The sequence below is a fragment of the Solanum dulcamara genome, chromosome 4 (assembly GCF_947179165.1).
Source record: "Solanum dulcamara chromosome 4, daSolDulc1.2, whole genome shotgun sequence".
NCBI lineage: Eukaryota > Viridiplantae > Streptophyta > Magnoliopsida > Solanales > Solanaceae > Solanum > Solanum dulcamara.
In genome coordinates this window covers 40,598,694-40,607,425 of record NC_077240.1, presented here as the reverse complement: position 1 = coordinate 40,607,425, position 8,732 = coordinate 40,598,694, and positions in this window count along the sequence as shown.

The window sequence follows — 8,732 nt, the reverse complement described above, 5'->3', positions numbered from 1 at the left end:
TTTTCATACTTTATTCATTTATATTTAATTCGGGTTGTAATAATTTATTTATTTATTTACGTTTGTTTATACTAACGTAGAAGTTGATTAGTTTGATTTAACTTAATTGAACTCCCCTAAGGATAAACCAATTCATGTTAACTTATTCTTAAAATGATTTTCTACATTTACTTAATCATTGATAAACTTTCGCTTCTTTTTTTATATATATATATATATATGTATATTATAATCAAATATTTAAGTTTTATCAATTTTATTTTTATTTTTTATTTTTTCTAAAAATAATTTCAAAGTCTTCGTTTCCTTTTAAATTAATATTTCCCAAAGTTAGTCAAATAATTTTCAAATCGTTGGATAACCGCATGTTAGCGGCTATTTTAAGTGCTAAAACCTTCTTAAAATAGTAATATGAACCTCGTACCCTTTTCTCTAAATTTTTAAGACTTAAATCTGTTAGTCTTTTAAATTAAGTTTTCTTAATTTCTTAAAAAAATTAAGTGGCGACTCCTCTTTTACTAAAATTGATTTTTTCTTATAAAGATGAAATTAATTTTACACTTTGTCCATTTTTCGACATAACAATAATTTTTTTGAAAATTAGTGTTGGAACTAAACTAGTTTTGAACAATGTAAAACATGCATCTGACATTCATCTGCACCTAATTTATGTTGGTGTTCTAGGTGATGAAGGATATGTTAGTATCAATGACGGTGAAAAGTGGAAACTCATTAAGGGTTCTCTGATTGTGGCTCGTGGTAATAAACGTCATGGTCTATACTAGACTACGTCTTCTACTTGTGCTAATATGGTAAATGAAGTTGAGAGTGATAACTCTTCAACGTTATGGTACAAAAGGCTTAGCCACATCAGTGAGAAAGGATTAATGTTCTTGTCAAGAAGAAATTGTTGTCAGATTTCCAAAGTGCTAAATTAGAAAAGTATGGGCACTATTTGGTTGGAAAACAAAATAGAGTTTTCTTTACGTCTAACCCTCCTTCAAGAAAGACAGAGTTTCTTGAGTTGGTGCACTCTAATTTATGCGGTCCAATGAAGACAAGGACATTGGGTGGTGCACTCTACTTAGTCACCTTTATTGATGACTGCTCGAGAAAACTTTGGGTCTATGTCTGAAGACTAAAGACCAAGTGTTGGGTGTCTTTAAGCAGTTTCAGGCTTCAGTTGAAAGAGAAACTGGAAAGAAACTGAAATGTATTCGTACTGATAATTGTGGTGAATATTGTGGACCATTTGAGGAATACTGTAAGCATCAAGGTATTAGATACCAGAAGACTCCTCCTAAGACTCCTCAACTTAATGGGTTGGCTGAGAGGATGAACAAGACCTTAATGGAAAGAGTAGATGTTTGCTTTCTGAAGCAAAATTGCAGAACTTATTTTGGGGTGAAGCCTTATTGACCACTGTATATGTTATTAACTTATCTCCTACTGTTGCTTTGCAAAGTGGTATGGCAAAGATGTTTCTTATGATCATTTGAGAGTATTTGGATATAAAGCTTTTGTACATGTGCCAAAAGATGAGAGGTCAAAGTTAGATGCTAAGACAAGGCAGTGCATTTTTGTTGGATATGGCCTTGATGAATTTGGTTACAGGCTATATGATCCAATCGAAAAGAATCTTGTAAGAAGCCGTGATATCGTCTTCATGGAGAATCAAACCATTGAAGATATTGACAAAGCGAAAAATCTATAAACTTAAAGTTCTTGTTACATTCCGTATTTTTGCATCTTGGATTATTCGTAAGCTAACGGTTATAAATTCAAGGACTTTTAATTTTGAATTTTAAAAGGAAATGATTTGTTGTAGATGTCAAGTTATATGAATAATTTATGTGAAGTAAAATACATCTCAAGAAGGACCCTTGGGCCAAATTTAAATAGAAGCCATCAGATATGTTTTTCTTAAAGTCACGTTTCGGGTAAGCTGACTTCGGGAGGTCATAACCTCTTTAGAATTTGGGAATTTGGGAAAACTCTCAAAATGAAAGTTGTATATAATGAAAATATCTTTCCAACCATAGGTCGTGGGATGAAATACGATAACGGAGTAATAAGATATAGACATTTTAAGTCTGACAGGCCAAACTAAATAGTGGATTCGGCCCAACCCAATTCTAATTCGGGTCAGGCCCAATGCCCACGAAATTAAATCTAATTTTTTGTATCTATTCCTTCATACTTTAGACCAAGAAAATTCTGGAAATTTCCAGAGAGAGAGAGAAAGGGAGTTCTTGAGAGAAATACCAAATCTGACCAAAATTCGAGTCTCGAAATCCGAAGCTCATGAAGAGAAAATTGTTGTACATCGCGTTAGCTTCAATTTGAGGTAGATATCAATCAATAAGTAGAATATTCAATGTGGTCTCTGCAAATTTAAGGTAATATTAAAGTCTTCTTTTCAATGTTAACAAGTTTAGTTAGAGTTTTAACGGATTAGAACGGAGAAAATAGTGTTATAAACTCATTTGGTAATTTGTTGAGATTTATGGGTTAAAGGGTTGTTTTAGGTAGCTTAAATAGATGGAATTAGCTTAATAATGATGTATAATAATGGTTGATATTGTTTTGATGTTGTTGATGAGTTGTTGTTCTTGAATTTGGAGGAATAAGGTGTATGAAGATTATGAATGTTCAAATCCGTTTTTAGAATTGTGTAGCTGGTAGTAATTCTAGAATATCTCATTGTGTAGACCTACGATTTTAGATATTAAATATGTTTTGGAAAGCTAATACACGTACCTACAACTCTTATGTTTATGTTGTAGTCTATATTTGCTGTTATTATGTCGAACAATGAGGATGAATCATAAGAAAAATTCTGTCCAGATTCTGGATTGAAAAATCCCTCATGTATAGCTGATAGTGTTTTGATGATATCTCTTTGTAGAAAATGAGTTTTGAGTTGATTTCTTTTGCATTAGAAACTTAAGACAGAGATCTAAATGTTTCATGAAGGTCATAAAGTCCAGTTTTGCCGTTTGCATTTTCAAAATTTAGATACAACTTGAGGTACTCGGCTTTCCGAATTTACTGCTTTAGTAACATGAGTCGGGTGGAAACATTCTAGGCTTATTATCAATAATAAATCTTATTTTGTGTCAATATTTTGGATTGTTGATGTTTCTTGATGATTATATGGCTGGTTTGAAAGTGGGAAAAGTGAGCGGTATAGGGGAGGTGCTGTCTAATTTTTGTAGAAATAACCTACTAACGATAGACTACATTTTATTCTTGTCCATAGCTTAACCATAGTGCTTAGCGTTTTAATATAGGTTGAGACAATATTGGACAACATATACGTATAAACGCTAAAGGTATGTAAAGTTAACATTTTCTTCTTTTGGCATGATCCATATGAAACGAACGAATGACGTATGCTTAAATTCCAAAGAAACTCTTATTCGTAGATATACTCGGATGGCTACCGTTCTTGATTTTCAAAATTTATATTGTTATGTCTTGACTCATGTGTATGATTCCAGCCATCCTAGTTGGTATAACTCATGTTGTGGTATAATTCATATTTTAGTATAATCCATAATTGGTGTGATTCATAATGACTATTGTCTTGGTTTTCAAATGATGGACTGTTTTGCTTATTCTATTAAGTCTCCGATAATGATCAAATTTCACAAGGTTGCTAATGATACCTTATTCGTGCATATTGTTATGGTATTATTCACCGAGTCCTATGAAAGGCCGGGTATGTTATCATGTATGGATTCCACTACATTATTCACCGAGTTCCTTACTAGAGGGCCGAGTACGTGATATGATAATATGATATTATGGTGATATGACGATATGATTATGGCACCGAGTCCCATAATAGGCCGGGTACGGTATCAGTGTACACTACTCTATTCACTGAGTCCCTTGCTAGAGGGTCGGGTATGGTATATATATACATATGATGATATATTAATATAACTGTGACACCGAGTCCCATAATGGGCCAGGTACGATATAGGATGATGATATGCATGTCTTCATTTTATAAGACACAGGTACAGTGATTTATTGATTATGATACTTGACTCCTGAATCTTTATTTCAGATGTGATCTCCTTTACGATATTTTATGCTTTATATACTCGGTACATATTTCGTACTGACTCCCTTCTTCAGGGGGCTGCGTTTTGTGCCCGTAGGTACAGATACTCATTTTGGAGAGCCGCCAGCTTAGGATTCTACTCAACGGGTTTGAAGTGCTCCATTGTCTCGGAGCCTAAACTTTTGGTACTAATCCTTATAATGTATATATTTGTGTATTTAGGGGTACGGCGGGGCCCTGTCCCGTCATATGCTATTGTTAATCCTCTTAGAGGTATGTAGACACATGAGTGGGTTGTATATAGATATTGTCCGGTGTACTAGTATGACTTATGTTTTTGGACATTTACATTCGGAGTGGAAGCCTTGTCGGCTTACATATTATGTTATCTTATTTTTGACAATTAAGACTCCCCAAGAAATAGGTGATTTTGGTATATATATAAGTAACAGTTTGAGACGACGTGCTACCCATATAAAACCTATATCATATTTAATTGTCGATTGACTATAGATAATAGGTGTGTATACGAGGGTCCAATTCGGACACTAGTCACGGAGCTAGGTCGTGACAGTTCTGATGGCGTAGTCCATCTTGATCAAGTTCCTCATATAAGTGTGCATGATGTTGATGGACCTGTTGATCATGGTGCTGCTCAGAATCAATTCCCAAATCAATATTTTGATATTGATAACAATAATGATGTTGTTATTGACGATGCTTCTACTCATGAAGTTATGGAAGAAGCAAATAATCTTCTTAGGAGGTCCACAAGACAGCGTCTTTTTTTTCTCTCGCTATTCACCTAATGAGTATGTGCTATTCACTGATGGGGATGAATCAGAGAGTTATGACGAGGCCATGGAAGATGAACATAAGGATCAATGGATTCAAGCCATGCAATATGAGATGAAATCTTTGCATGAGAACCACACTTATAAGTTGGTGAAATTACCTAAGGGCATGGGAGCTTTGAAGAACAGGTGGGTTTTTAAAGTTAAAGTTGAAGAACGTGGCTTGAAGCCCAGGTACAAAGCTAGATTTGTTGTTAAGAGATTTATTCAAATAAAGGGTAATAAATTTGATGAAATATTTTTTTCTGTAGTGAAAATGTCCTCCATTCGTACCGTTCATGGTTTGACTGCTAGTCTAAATTTAGAGATTAAGCAGATGGATGTGAAGAAGGCTTTTCTTCATGGTGACCTAGAAGAGGAGATTTATATGGAATAATCTGAGGACTTCAGAGTAAATGATAAATATAATTTTGTGTGCAAACTCAAAAAGAGTCTCTACGGGCTAAAGCAAGCTCCTAGGCAGTAGTACATGAAGTTTGAATCTGTTAGAGGGGAGTAAAGCCACAAAAAGACTTCCTCAGATCACTGTGTATTTATACAAAAATTTTCTAACAATGATTTTATCATCCTCTTGCTATATGTGGATGATATGTTGGTTATGGGTAGGAATACTTCCAAGATTGATGAGTTGAAGAAAGAGTTGTGTAAGTCTTTTACTATGAAAGACTTGGGTCATGCCAAGCAAATTTTGGGCATGAGATCGTCTTAGGGATGAAAAAAAGATTTATTTGTCACAAGAGAAGTACATTGAATGTGTACTAGAGCGCTTCAACATGAAGAATGTCAAGCCTGTTAACACACCTTTTGCTGGTCATATGAAATTGAGCAAGAAGATGTGTCCTACATCTAGGGAGGAAAAACAGAGCATGGCCAAAGTTCCATATTCCTCCATCGTCGGAAGTCTAATGTATGTAATGGTATGCACTAGACCTGATATTGCTCACACAGTTGGTATTGTTAGCAGATTTCTCGATAATTCAGAAAAACAGCATTGGAAAGCTATAAAGTGGATACTCAACTATCTAAGAAGAAGCTTAGATAAATATTTGGTTTTGGAGGATCAAATCTAATCTTAAAAGGCTATACAAATGCTGATATGACAGGTGACCTTGATAACAGAAAATCCACTACTGATGGTTGTTTACTCTCTCTCTCTCTCTCCCTCCCTCTCCTTAATTTTTATGCGTCTGCTGCCAAAACCAACAACACCACGAGGTGCGGAACACTCAGGAGAGCAAACCCCAGGTAGCTCCTCTGAGATCTGCTCAGCCACGCGCCATCACGCGCCGCCAGCAGCCCCAGATCTGCGACGCCACGCGCTACACGCTCCGACGCGTGTGGCAGTTTCCGGCCATTTTTCGGCTCCGTTTTTTCTCCCAGGGTGGTCGCATCTGCATTCCGAGGCTGACCATATATTTGTATCCAGTTTTCCGGCGAGTGAACAGTGCTCCGGCGGTGAACAGTATGTGGGATAGGATGGCCAGCTGCATTAGGGAAACAACTAGAGAGGTGTTGGGGGTCTCATGAGGCCGCCATGGCGGGCACCGAGGGGATTGGTGGTGGAATGGAGAAGTCCAGGAAAAGGTAGAAGCAAAGAAGCAGGCATATTTAAAGTTGGTATATAGCAAGGATGATGAAGAGAAGCGAACGAACAGGAAAAAGTATAAGTTAGCGAATAAGGAGGCGAAGATGGCAGTTTCGACGGCCAAAACGGCAGCCTTTGAACGCCTTTATGCAGAACTAGAGGGAAAAGGCGGGGATAAGAAGCTATTTAAGCGTGCCAAGGCGAGAGAGAGGAAGTCACGCGACTTGTATCAAGTGAAGTACATCAAGGACGAGGATGGTCAAGTACTGGTACAGGAATCCCGCATTAGACAGAGATGGCAGTCATACTTTCACGAACTCTTGAACGAAGGAGGGGACAAAGGCTTTGTGTTGGAAGACTTGGAGCACTTGGATAGGCGTCGCGACTTTGGGTATTGTAGGAGAATAAAGGTTGAGGAGGTTAAGGGAGCTGTTCGTAGGATAAGCAGGGGAAAAGCGACCGGACCTGACGAGATCCCTGGGGAATTTTGGAAGAATGCAGGTAGGGTAGGATTGGAGTGGCTGACTGCGCTGTTTAATGTCATTTTCAGGACATCGAAGATGCCGGAAGAATGGAGGTGGAGTACAATCATTCCCGTGTACAAGAACAAGGGAGACATTCAAAGCTGCAACAACTATAGAGGTATCAAGATGCTAAGTCACACTATGAAAGTGTGGGAAAGGGTGATAGAAATGAGAGTGAGGAGTAGTGTGTCTATTTCAGAGAACCAGTTTGGATTTATGCCGGGGCGCTCGACTATAGAAGCCATTCATATCTTAAGGAGATTGGTGGAGCAGTATAGGGAGCGGAAAAGGGACTTACACATGATATTTATTGACCTAGAAAAGGCCTATGACAAAGTTCCAAGGGAGGTCCTATGGAGATGCTTGGAGGCGAAATGTTTACCTGTGGCATACATTAGAGCGATTAAAGACATGTATGATGGAGCTAAGACCAGGGTAAGGACGGTAGGGGGGGACTCGGAGCACTTTCCTGTTACGATGGGGTTGCACCAGGGATCGACTCTTAGCCCGTTTCTATTCGCCCTGGTGATGGATCAATTGACTAGACAAATACAAGGTGAGGTGCCTTGGTGTATGTTGTTCGCGGATGACATAGTCCTGATTGATGAGACTCACAACGGAGTTAACGACAAGCTGGAGGGATGGAGACAGACGTTGGAGTCTAAAGGATTTAAATTGAGTAGGACCAAGACAGAATACTTGGAGTGCAGTTTCAGTGGCCTGCCACGTGAGGCTGATGGGGAAGTGAGGCTTGGTACCCAGGCCATTCAAAAGAAAAGAAGCTTCAAATACCTTGGGTCTATTATACAGGAAGATGGGGATATCGACGATGATGTTTCACACCGCATCAGTGCAGGGTGGATGAAATGGAGGCTCGCCTCCGGAGTGCTGTGTGACAAGAAAGTGCCACCAAAACTCAAAGGCAAGTTTTACAAAGTGGTGGTTAGACCGACCCTATTGTACGGGGTGGAGTGTTGGCCAATCAAGAAACTTCATGTCTAGAAGATGAGAGTCGCGGAAATGCGAATGCTGCGGTGGATGTGTGGGCACACTAGGATGGATAGAATTAGGAATGAAGATATCCGAGACAAGGTGGGAGTGGCATCGGTGGAGGACAAGATGCGGGAAGCGAGACTGAGATGGTTTGGGCATGTGAAGAGGAGAGACACAGATGCTCCAGTGCGGAGGTGCGAGAGGTTGGCTATGGACGGTTTCAGGAGGGGCAAATGGAGGCCGAAGAAATATTGGAAAGAGGTCATTAGACATGATATGGCACAGTTGCAGCTCTCCGAGGACATGACCTTAGATAGGAGGCTATGGAGGACTCAGACTAAGATAGTGGGCTAGGTGGCCGATCGGTTCTCCATAGTAGTCGTAGTCGCGCTCATTTGTCTTAACATATGATTTTGCATGGGATTACTGCTTATATTAGTTGGCCCAGTCTACTTTGGGTATCCTATTTTATCTATAGTAGTTAATGCTCCTTTATCCCCGATCTTTCCTACCCTGACTATATCGCTTTATCGCTCTCATTATTCATATCTTTATATTGTTTGTTATATGCCTGGCTTTACTGACCTATGTCTTGTTTTTCCTTGTTTCTCCTCCCTTGTTCTTCTCTCTTAAGCCGAGGGTCTTTCGGAAACAGCCGCCCTACCTTTTAAGGTGGGGGTTAGGTCTGCATACACTCTACC